Source organism: Equus quagga, chromosome 7 (genome assembly GCF_021613505.1).
Source record: "Equus quagga isolate Etosha38 chromosome 7, UCLA_HA_Equagga_1.0, whole genome shotgun sequence".
NCBI lineage: Eukaryota > Metazoa > Chordata > Mammalia > Perissodactyla > Equidae > Equus > Equus quagga.
Genome location: NC_060273.1, coordinates 67,923,364 through 67,934,858, shown reverse-complemented (window position 1 = coordinate 67,934,858; position 11,495 = coordinate 67,923,364). Strand labels below are relative to the sequence as shown.

Below are 11,495 nucleotides of genomic sequence, written 5' to 3'. Positions count from 1 at the left end.
ACTGGAGGAATGAAGGCAAGGATTGGCATAGATATCGATAAGTTCCTGGTTGGGGGGAGGGTAGGAAGTTGATACAAACCACATTTGGGGGCTCAATTGTTTTATGAAATAAGAGACAAGGCCATCTGCTAAGAGAAGGAGACAAAGGCTGAGTGTTGGGCTCGAAGAGAGTGGTAAAGGCTTACAAAATTCCCAAGAAGGATGGAAAAGTGAGTTGACCAAAAAAAGCATAAAGCTTATAAGTAGCTCTAGCTCATGAAATTGTAGAGACTCCAATTTACACGGTGAAATGAATTTCTCCAGTGATACTGGGCCACTTGGTCAGAGCAGCAGAGAGAAAGGAGGGTAGAATTGAGCCAAGATCATGTGCTTTGTAAGCACGGGTAGAGCTCAAGCGAGGTGGAAGACATGGGGAGAAAGCAAGAAAGGAGCGTGCCACAACTGCTGAGCACGTCTTCATTTCTCCTGTTCATCCCTGGATTTTTTCTGGCTTTGGTATCTTGTCTACCGTGACACTAGATTTTTATCCTGTGACTTAAGACAGCCTTCACATGATTCTTTCCTTTTCCTTCTTTTGTGATTCTAAGGCAAAGCACAGCTCTGATATTAACTGACGATAATTTTTTTCCAACGTTTTTGAAGAATAAGCGACAAATGTAGTATATATTTAAGGTAGACAATGTGATGATTTGATATACATTATGGAATGATTACCAACATCAAGATAACCAATACATCTATCAGCTCACATAGTTAACTCTTTGCATGTGTGTGTGTGGTAGGAATGCTTAAAATCTACTTTCAGCAACTCTCAAGTCTAATACTGTGTTACTAACTATGGTCACCATGCTGTACATTAGAGCCTCAGAACTACTTCTTATAACTGAAAATTTGTACCCTTTGACCTATATCTCCACATGTCTCCCTTCCCGTAAGTCCCTGGCAACTATCATTCTATTCTCTGTTTCTATGAAATAGGCCTTTTTTTTTAATTCCACATATAAGGGATTTCCTCTTAGATTACACGTACAAATGATATCATGTAATATTCATCTTTCTCTGTTTGGCTTATTTCACTTAGTATAATGCCCTCCAGGTTCATCTATGTTGTTGCAAGTGGAAGTATTTCATTCTTTTTATGGCTGAATAATATTCCATTATATAGAGAGAGAGAGAGAAAGAGAGAGAGAGAGAGTATATATTCCGTTATATAGAATATATATTCCACTATATATAGTATAATATAACAATTATATATATATATATATGTATCTCACATCTTCTGTATTCATTCACCTGTGAAAGGACATTTTGGTTGTTTCTCTATCTTGGCTATTGTGAATAACGCTGCAATGAACATATTGTGCAGATATTTCCTCAAAATACTGATTTCACTTTCTTCAGCTATATACCCAAGAGTAAAATTGCTGGATCATATGGTAGTTCTATTTTTAATTTTTTGAGAAACCGCCATACTATTTTCCATAATGCCTGTACCAATTGACATTCCCACCAACAGTGTGCCAGGATTACCTTTCTTCAATATCTTTATCAACATTTGTTATCTCTTGTCTTTTTCATAATAGCCACCCTAACAGGTGTGAGGTGATATCTCATTGTGGTTTTGATTTGTAGTTTCCTGATGATTAGTGATGTTGAGCACCTTTTCATGTATCTATTGGCCATTTGAATATTTCTCTGGAAAAATGTCTATTCAGATCATTTGACTCTTTTCTTAATTAGGTTGTTTGTTTTTTTGCTATTGACTTCTGTGAGTTCTTGACATATTTTTGATATTAACTCCTTATTAGATGCACGGTTGGCAAATATTTTCTCCCATTCTGTAGATTGCCTTTTCAATTTATTGAAAGTATGCCCATACCATACTGTTTTGATTACTGTTGTTTTGTACTATAGCTTGAATTTAGGAAATGTCTATGTTGAAAAATGTATCATCATAAACAATGGCATGGTAATTAGGATAATTTTTAGGCAGATAACAATAAAGTGACTTGAGAAAGTCTTCACTGAAAAAGTGATTTTGATCAATGTGATTTTTCCATGTAGACTTCAAGTCACTTTATCGTCATCTGCCTGAAAATTGCCATAATGTCTCAACAAATGGATAGCTATTAGGAGTATGAGTGATGCCCTTTAGAGTTGGAAAACAGAAAACTTGCGTGACAATAAGCAGGGGTCCTGGTAAAACAAATAACATGGTCTTCCCGCCACGTAAACAAAGTGAAACAAAACCTAAAGGAAAATCAAACTCCTGATTCAGTTATACTGTTGTCTTCCAGCTTATCGACTCTGTTTAATTCTTCTCACTCCGTCATCTCTAATTCTTAATCCAGAAGACCAGCGTCCCTGGAATGAGTAGATGGAATCTTTTCTGTTCATTGTCCTTCACCTTGGGGTAGACCTTGCTTCCCAGACGTCAAGGCAACTGTTTCTGCACATAGCGAACACATTTCATTCTAAGGAAATCATACTAAATCACAAATTGTCCCACTGACGAACCAGATATAAAAGATAGACCTTTTTTTTTTTTTTTCCAAATTTTCTCTTCTTCTTATGCTTTAGAGACATAAATTTATTCTGGCTTTTATGAAAAGCTACAGAGTTTACAGTTGTTTACCTGGAGTCCTCCTAATAGACGTGTGGGCTGTAGAGTTGTTGGATCTGGGTTCAAATCCCAGCTCTTGTACTTAATCTCTAAATTGAGAAATTTAGATGTCTAAGCTCATTTTCCTTTTCTGAATATATGTGGATAATTTAACATAAAATAAAACTCATAGGATTATTGTCAGGATTCAAATTACATTTGTAAGTACTATTAGTTCTCTTCACAAATGAGGAAACCAGGCTTAGAGAAATTACATGTGCTGTGCAACCACGTTTTATAAGAGCAAATAACCTTTTTGTACTCAGAAAGTGTGTCATATATTCTTCTGATATACTCTCTGTATAGAAAACAAAACTTAGAGTTGATTCATAGGTACCATTAAAAACATTCATCTATCTAAACTGTTGAGTGAGAGCAACATAATTGGAATGGGGTGGGGTTGGCATATTATCTGCCCTGTAGAATTTTTATTTGGACATAGACCTTATTCCTCTGGTTTGGGAAGTTTATGCTAATGCGTGCATGTGCAGCAAGAAGCCAGGAGCAGTTCCAAGACTAGTCAGTGCCACTTCTCAATTCAGTTGCTCTGAGCTGACTTGAATCCATCTTTCTTCTTCTTTTGGGTAGGGTCTCTGTAGAGATGTGGTAGTTGAGTCTGTGGCCGCATCTGGTACAAAACTGCTCTCTAATGAAAGGCCTGGAGCCAGAGACCTCATTTCCTCTCCCCAGAGTCTTCACAGATGGAAGTTAGGATTTCTATTTCGCAAAGCAAAAGGGCGTGCTATCAGAACTGCAGTCTCTGCTTCTGCACTCAATAAAGCAAATACAAAATCTAATGTCCCCCGCTGCTGACCTTGTTACTGTGACTGTGTTTTTTCTCATGGTTGTGTCTCCTTTGTGGCTGTGTTTAAATCACTGCGGGGCCAGACACTTGCATGCATGGGAACGATGCTGCACAAAGCCATGTCCTGTTGAGAGCCATAAGAGAAAAGGATTCTGCAGAGGTGCTGGCGGAGGCTTGTGGCTGCCGACATAAGGTTTTGGAGCCTACTATTCACCATTCTGGACCTTCCTTTTATGCGCTATGCAGGAATGACCATTAGAAATCCATATATTTACCATCTTCCTTCATAAATGAGGAATCTGAGGCCCAGTGGATTAACAACTTGCCTAATGTCATACAGCAACTGGTGGAGGTATGCTGAGAAGGTGGCCAGAGAGGTCTGTGTGCCATTGCCCAGGCAGAGTCTCTGTGTGACAAACTCCTAGGAGGCCTACTGTGCAGAGGGCCTGATGTGGGGTGCTGTGGTTCATAATGGACAGTGGGGCTAAGTACTGAGAGGTTGTGGTATCTGGGGAAACTTGAAGGACAGAGTGCTAAATCCACGAAGTTTATGGATGATCTGAAGATCCATAGTGGGGATCCTATTAAATGCTATGTTGTCACTGCCGTGTGCCATGTGCTGCTCAGACAGGGTATGCTGGGCATCAAAGTGAAGACCATGCTGCCCTGGAACCCAACTTGTAAGAATGGCCCTGGAACCCAACTGGTAAGAATGGCCCTAAGAAGCCCCTGCCTGACCATATGAGCTTTGTGGAAACCAAAGATGAGATCCTGCCACCTCCATCTCAGAATAGGAGGGTGGGAAGCCAGAGCCACCTGCTGTGCCCCAGCCGGTACCCACAGCATAACAGGGTCTCCTTGGCAGCTGGATCTGGAGTCTGGATGTTGCTCTGTAAAGACCTTTAATAAAAATCTTTCACAACAGGAAAAAAATCTAGATCTCACCCAAGAGACTTTTTACAGCCTCAGGTTGTATTTTTCATTTCCTCCTCTCCAATCATCATTCATTTTACCATGGATCAATGTTTCTTTCAGATCAGAGCTTCTCCAGTGAAAAATCCCTGGAAAAGCAACATCAGAATCTTCTTGTGTACCTTTTGGAATGCAGATTCCTAGGCCTTGCTCCAGGACTGTCATTTCCATGTCTCCAGAATTGGAGAAATTTGCATTTTCAACATGTACTTGAAGTGATTATGATGAAATAGTGTTATTTTTTTATTTACTTTGAAATAATTTTAGGCTTATAGAAGAGTTGCAAAGATTGTATAGAGAGTTCCTATGAACACTTCATCTAGCTTCTCTTAATGTTAACATCTTACCTAACCGTACAGCACAGCTATCAAAACCAAAACATGAACACTGGAACAATACTGTTAACTAACTTAAGACTTTATTTATATTTCACTGGTTTTTTCACTAATTATTATTTTTTTTGTTTTTTTAGGACCCAATTTAGGGTCTCACCTTGCTTTTAGTTGTTATGCACGCCAAGTTTTACTGTGTCAGATCATAATCTCATATTCCACACTGCAGTGGCTGAATCCTGGCTCTGAAGGCAGCCAAAGGGTTAATGCAAATACTGGTATGATTCTCCTTAAATTCAAGCTCCAGTGGCAGTACTGCTTAATAATGCTGCAAATAGTCAATCACCCAGAAACAGAACTGGAGGAGACATAAGAGATCATTCAGTCTCAGTCTCTCATTTTACTGATGGAGACACTGCGTCCCAGAGAAGAAACGTGAGCAAGTTGGTGGAAGCACTAGAACTGAGTCCATATCACCTGCCTCCAAGTTTCCTTGTTATTTCCTTAAGTCCACGCCTTCGATTGCATTTCTTTCCTTTATTCTCAGAGGATCCTGAAAAGTTGAAAGAAACAAATTTATCCCTGAGCTCAAAGGATTCTCCAAGTTATCCATGAAAGGAACATGAAAAGTCGTTTCTCCCAATTTGGGAATCAGGAAACAGGTTCATAGAAGGAAACTGAGGTCCCCAGAGTTTCGAGCGTATGGATGAGCCACATCCACACCTCTATAAGCTGACTCCTGAATCAGTGCTATTCTGCAGTACACCACACGCCTCCGGCCCTGAATCTATGCACTCTGTGCTGAATTGGATATTTTGTGTATTCAAATAGAACATTTGGAGGAGTGAATATTTATACACAAATTCAAATAGGGCACCCAAATGGGAAAACGTTGTGAACCTGGCATATTTAGCAATTATAAATGGGAGACGTGATTGTGGGAAGGGAGCTGACATGAATCAGTGTGAAATTCTGCTCTTGGCAGAAAAGACTAGATAATTTCTAGTTCTTTTCTTTTTTAATTTAGGCACCTCAGTTCTTCTCTGTCCTGAAAATGAAATGAGTGACTCCTATGAATTTTGCTACTGCTCACAGATTAGTGTGTTTCTGGGGAAAAAAAATATACATATATATGTATATATATTTATGTTCATGGGAGACTAAGTTTCATTTAAGACCCTGTCACACACACACACAACTACCAGCAAAGTTGTATACAGGAAAGATCGAGTTCTATTCCTGTTATTGTCACTAAAACTAGCTTTATGCCCATAAGCAAATAGCTTTTTCTTAATGCTATGCCTCAGTCACCCCAAATGTAAATGAGAGGGTTAGAATTCATGGTTTCTCGGGCAAGGCCATAGGTAAGATGAATCATGGGGGAGGACCATGGGAAGGAGCTGGTGGGTTGAGCACTCTCTGTACCATTGGTTGATGGAGGAGTATTCACATGAGAAGATGCTACTCTTTCCTCGTATTGTCTGTGACTCACAAAGTCTTGCTTTAACACTGTTTCTTCTGATATCTTTTCATCAGAATCTTAACAAAAGCCATTTCCACACATGTCTTTATTTTTATTTATTTCTTTGAAGGCATAACTGGTGTAGAAAGTTTCTCCTGCTCTCCTTCCAGCAGTGCCTCTGTTCTAGGGTCCTGTCCTGAATCCCTATGCTTCCTGAATTTCAGGACTGAAATGCGTCTTAGTAAGTAGAATGAAGAGGCTCTGTAATCTGTGAGACTTCAGATGACAAAAATTTGGCAGCGTGGGCAGCCTTTTGGGAAGAGCCATATGAAATAATCATCTATCACATCTAGAGGCCTAAGTGTGGGAGGCGACCTGGGCAAATTGCGGAATAAGGGATCTTATTTAAAATGTCTGGCATCTAACTTTGTATTTCTACAACCCTGTCCCTAATTAACAAACACAGGCTTAAGGGGTTGCCCTGGCAATAGGATTTGCCTCCTAATAGGGGAAGTCAGAAGTCCCATCAGCTTATAAGTATAAATCTTTAAAGATAAAATTTCTGAAGGGTATCTAGCGTCATGAAAGATTTTGTTAGTTGACCTGGACATAGGCCAAATCCAATGATACAGGGGTTTATTTTTCACTATATACTTAGGGTGGTCCAACTAGTTATCTTGGTAATTTTACTTACACTTGAAATACATGAAAAACAAAAATTGTCCATTGCTCTCCTATATTACCTTCCATCTTTTCAAACCAGGCCACAGTTACAGATGGTGGTAGCACCAGAATTTCTCAGTTGGAAAGTCTTAGGTGGGCTAGAAACTTTGTTGATATTGACACATTGTTTTGACTTAGTATATGCTTATGTGGGATAGCTGGAGTAGAACTCACCTTTCCAAGGATGGAGAAAACATACGTATTACTACCTCTGACCTTTCTTGAAATTGGTGAGGACGTCAAGTTCAAAGATGGATAGTTAATTGCCCAAGGTCACAATATAAGTCAAAAGAAGGGCTGGGCTTAAAGACCAAGTCTCAGAATCTCAAGAAAGCAGACCCTTCCTTATAAAGGAATTAATTAACTTCATAACTTCAATGGGAGAGAGGATCTCTGCTTTCTTAGATAAGTATCCTTTTTCCAAGGCCAGCTCAATACTGAGCGTGTTGCAGCCTTATTGATTTTACAGAACACCTTATGCAGTTCCCCAAGGTGTGTGAGAGATTTTCATTTGTTTAAAGTTCTTAGCCAAAGGTATTTCACAGGTTATTCTGAAGGAAAGAGTGGTTTCTATTTAGACTCACAAATATTTTGTGAGTCAGAAGAAAAAGAAAGGCAATAGAGGAAAATTATGTACTCAGATTATAAAATTCCAAGGTGTTATGTAAAAGGAAAGTTTAATAGAACTAGTGGATCAATGATGACTAAGAAGGCAGTCAAGCCTCATCTTAAAAAAAGAGTTAAGCTCTCAAGTCAGCCTATGAAGCAAAAATTGAGTTTAGTTAAAACTACTCTTGAAAATACCCTAGGCAGGTGGCATAATACCTTGAAAGTCCAAAAGGACCATTTTTTCCTCCAGTGACAGAACAGATACCTATTTCTTTGGATGAAGACAGAAAAAGTATTCTCAGGGTCGTGTTATATGGAAAAACGTGCAATGTGTCTTGAAATCAAATCCCGTAGAACCTTGTAAGATGCTTACTTGGCGAAGCGCAGGTGAAGAGGAGACCTGCTGAGGGAACAGTCACTTGAAGTCTCCTGTCTCACACTCATTCATGGGCACAGTGCTCAATGAGGAGAACGGTGTGTGCAATCATGCTCTCCTACTTTCTCTCTCTCATCTTCTCACTTAATGTTTTTCCTCACCTCCCCAGAATGGGTCTAACTGAATGTGCTTAAACGCATGTAAGACATAGAAGAACTTAAAGCCTAGGTTTTTTACTCTGGTTCTAGTTTGGCATTTCTCAGCATCCCCACTCTGTCTCTCTCCCCTCATCCCTTTCTTCCACACATACTTAGTTTGTGCCTCTATGTACCAGAGGCTATAGAAAGCGCTGAAGTGAACCAGAGTCCTACACTTATGGAGTTTATAGACTTAGTGGGGAAGAAAGAAAGTAAAAACAACAAATAATTGCTGATATATTTATTCCAGTGGAGAAGAAATAGAAGTCCAGAGTACTGTAGATTATATGACTGTACAACCTAATCACATCAGGCTCAGGTTTGGGAGTTCAGAACTCATGCTACTTGATACCTGTGAGACCTTAAACACAACACTTAAATGTCTCAACTTCAGTTTTCTCAACAATTGCGCTAGTAGGTTGTTGTGACAACTATTCAACTGAATAGGGTATGTAGGAGTCCCTGGAAACCTCTTAATGGGAACATAAATTATTTGTGCTGTTGTTGACCTTTTATCCTGTGTCCACATTTGTGCTGGGCTCTACCGGACTGGTGCCTGAGAGATGGAAGATGCGGGCTTGCCTTAATCTGCTTGGGCAATCAGATTAGTTCAGAGGAGTAATGAAGAGATGGTATTGTAGGACTCAAGCAATGCATGTTGCATGAGTTCAAAGAAAGGAAGAATCCATCAAGGTGGGTGGGAATATAGGGCAGTGTTCAAATAGACTGGATTTTGTGAGTTTATCTAGAGGGGAGAATGAGTAATATGGGGTGTAATAGGAGGGGACATGGAATGTAATGGGTACAGGTTTAACGATGCTATCCCATTGGATTAACCTATCATGGCTATGGTAGGGATCACCTCAAAGTCAGCCGGGCAAACCACTGTGGGGCCAGAGTGGCTGGGTTTTCACTTCACTGATACTTTTTCCCATAACTCCAAAACAACAAATTGTCCAACTTCCACTTACAGACCATTAGAAAATGTTGCAATATGACAATATCCCTATTAGTAAGTGAGAAATTAGCATATGAGACTGTGTCCTCTACTGACCTCCAACCATTAGTTCTGAAGCCACAAGAAAGAACTCTGCTGCTTCTTTTGGGGACAGTCTTGCCTTTGAAGATAGGTTCCATGTGTTCTTCCCTTCTCATATTTCAAGTTTGTTTGCTCTCTTAGGAATTATCTTACTATTCCATAATTCTATATTTCTACAATTCTAAAAGCAGGTATAAGCAGATTTTGAGGTTCTTTCACGAATCCTATAGACCATGTAATTTTTCTTAAGGTAAAAAGATTCCTCCTTTCTGACCACTAAATTTCTTCACCACTAGTCAAAGCAGAATTTTACTGGTTACTAAATTGGAGTTTTATAGTCATAGCCATCTGTGAAGGTGTTCAAAATTCATTTTTAACTATTATTATTTTCTTATTTCTCTCAGTATACATTTTCTGGACCACACAGTAAAGCACATAATTATATGCTGCTTTAGATTATATTCTATAAGATTGGTTGTTTATTTCTCTAGGTTCAAAGATATTTCAGAGCTAAATCCTATATGACCTCTGTGTCTCCCACTTAAAATGTCTAACAGAGTTAAGTACATAATTTTTTATTTTTCATTGCTTGACATTTTGATGGACACTGTGTTCATGTTTCTTAATTGATCAGATACCTGACAAATATTAAGCTATAATTAAACATCAGCTGAAGGAATGATTGAGGTTGGTCAAAAGACACAGAGGGGCTCAGCATGTCGTGATCTTAAATATCTTCACTTTGGGATAAAGGAAAATGTTGATGTTACCAAACACAAACACAGGTTTGTTTACCTGACACACAAGAGGGGCCAAAAAACTCTGAAACACCAGGCTTGGGGCAGGGAAAAGGGTTTTATTTCTGGTAACGTCAGCTGGGAGGTGAGAGTAAGCACTCAAAAAGACGGGAGGCAAGGGGTTGTAAAGGTTGTAAGGAATGTGACTATGTGCAGGGAGAAGAGTGACGAGACAAAGGAATCTACAGGTGAATGTCCTTGGTTGTCTGCTTCTGTGATGAATGGCAGATTCTGGCATTTTACTGATTTTACTCATTTTACTTTACTTTTTCCCAGGGGCTGGGGTCTGGGAAACTTCTGTTTCTTTTCACTTTTTTGCTGAGAAAGATTGGCACTGAGTTAACGTCTGTTGCTAATCTTCCTCCTTCTCTTTTGCTTGAGGAAGACTAGCCCTGAGCTAACATCTCTACCAATCTTCCTCTGCTTTATATGTAGGATGCCACCATAGCATGGCTGATGAGTGGAGTAGGTCCGTGCCTGTGATCCAAACCCACCAACCTGGGCCATGAAAGCAGAACACATTGAACTTAACCACTACGCCACGGGGCTGGCCCCAAAAGTTCAGTTTCTTGATATTCTCTGGTCATCAGTTTTCCTGCAATAAATTTTAAGGACCCATAATTAGCCAAGACTTCAGCATGAGGCTCCCTGGGCTTTAATAATCTGTAGCTTCTATTTGCATTGTGCAAGGAGGAGGTCAGTGCTTTAATCTCAATACTAGCTTCAGGCATATGTGAACCTCAGGGATACAAAGGTTAAAGAAACGATGTTTACATATGAATGTAACTAAAGAAGCAGGGAAAGGGGATGGTGATTATGTTTGACAACGTACCTTGTGCCTGTTCTGGAATGAGACAGTCTGGATTTGAATCCCAGCTCCACCACTTACTAGCTGTGATGTTGAGTCTCTCAAAATGTGGACACTAATGGTACCTACCTCATGGAGTTGTGAGGATTAAGTGAAACAATGCATATAAAGTCATTTGTACAATTTTAGAATATTATCAGCACTCATTAAATATTCTCATTATCTTGAAGAGTCTCATATATGAAATGACTTTATTTTTAATGGCTAATTTGGTAGAGGGCTTTTTCAACCCATTGTTTTCAGAAGGAATCATCAGCCCATAATGGTTCCAAGTCAGGCCTTTTCCCATGAGAGTCATTACAGTGGAGGACATGTAATGTGGTCTTAATTATTACCTGACCAGCCACTTCAGCTAAATTAAAGCTTTGCATGGAAATCACTGAAGGCTCATACCTAACATTAACAACTGATAGGAAATGGCCTGGAATTCCATGCCTTTGGGCAGCTGTCTCCTCCTTACTAATTGAGGGCTTAATGCTTTCTTGCTCATTGCATGGTGAATCAAGAGCTCACTCACTTTGATTCTTTACTTGAATTCCAAGATCTAATCAATCAATATTCACTGAACCAGGAAGCCAGTCACCCATCCCTTGGATCATGAGCTTAAATTGGTTCCTCTCCTTCAAGTTGTACTTCATCACTGTGGAAGT

The 11,495-nt window shown here is 39.4% G+C and overlaps 1 pseudogene; it reads left to right on the top strand.

The window, feature by feature from the left end:
• Nucleotides 1-837: 837 nt before the first annotated feature.
• Nucleotides 838-4,318, top strand: LOC124242607 (40S ribosomal protein S3-like; annotated as a pseudogene).
• The last annotated feature ends 7,177 nt before the right edge of the window (nt 4,319-11,495 follow it).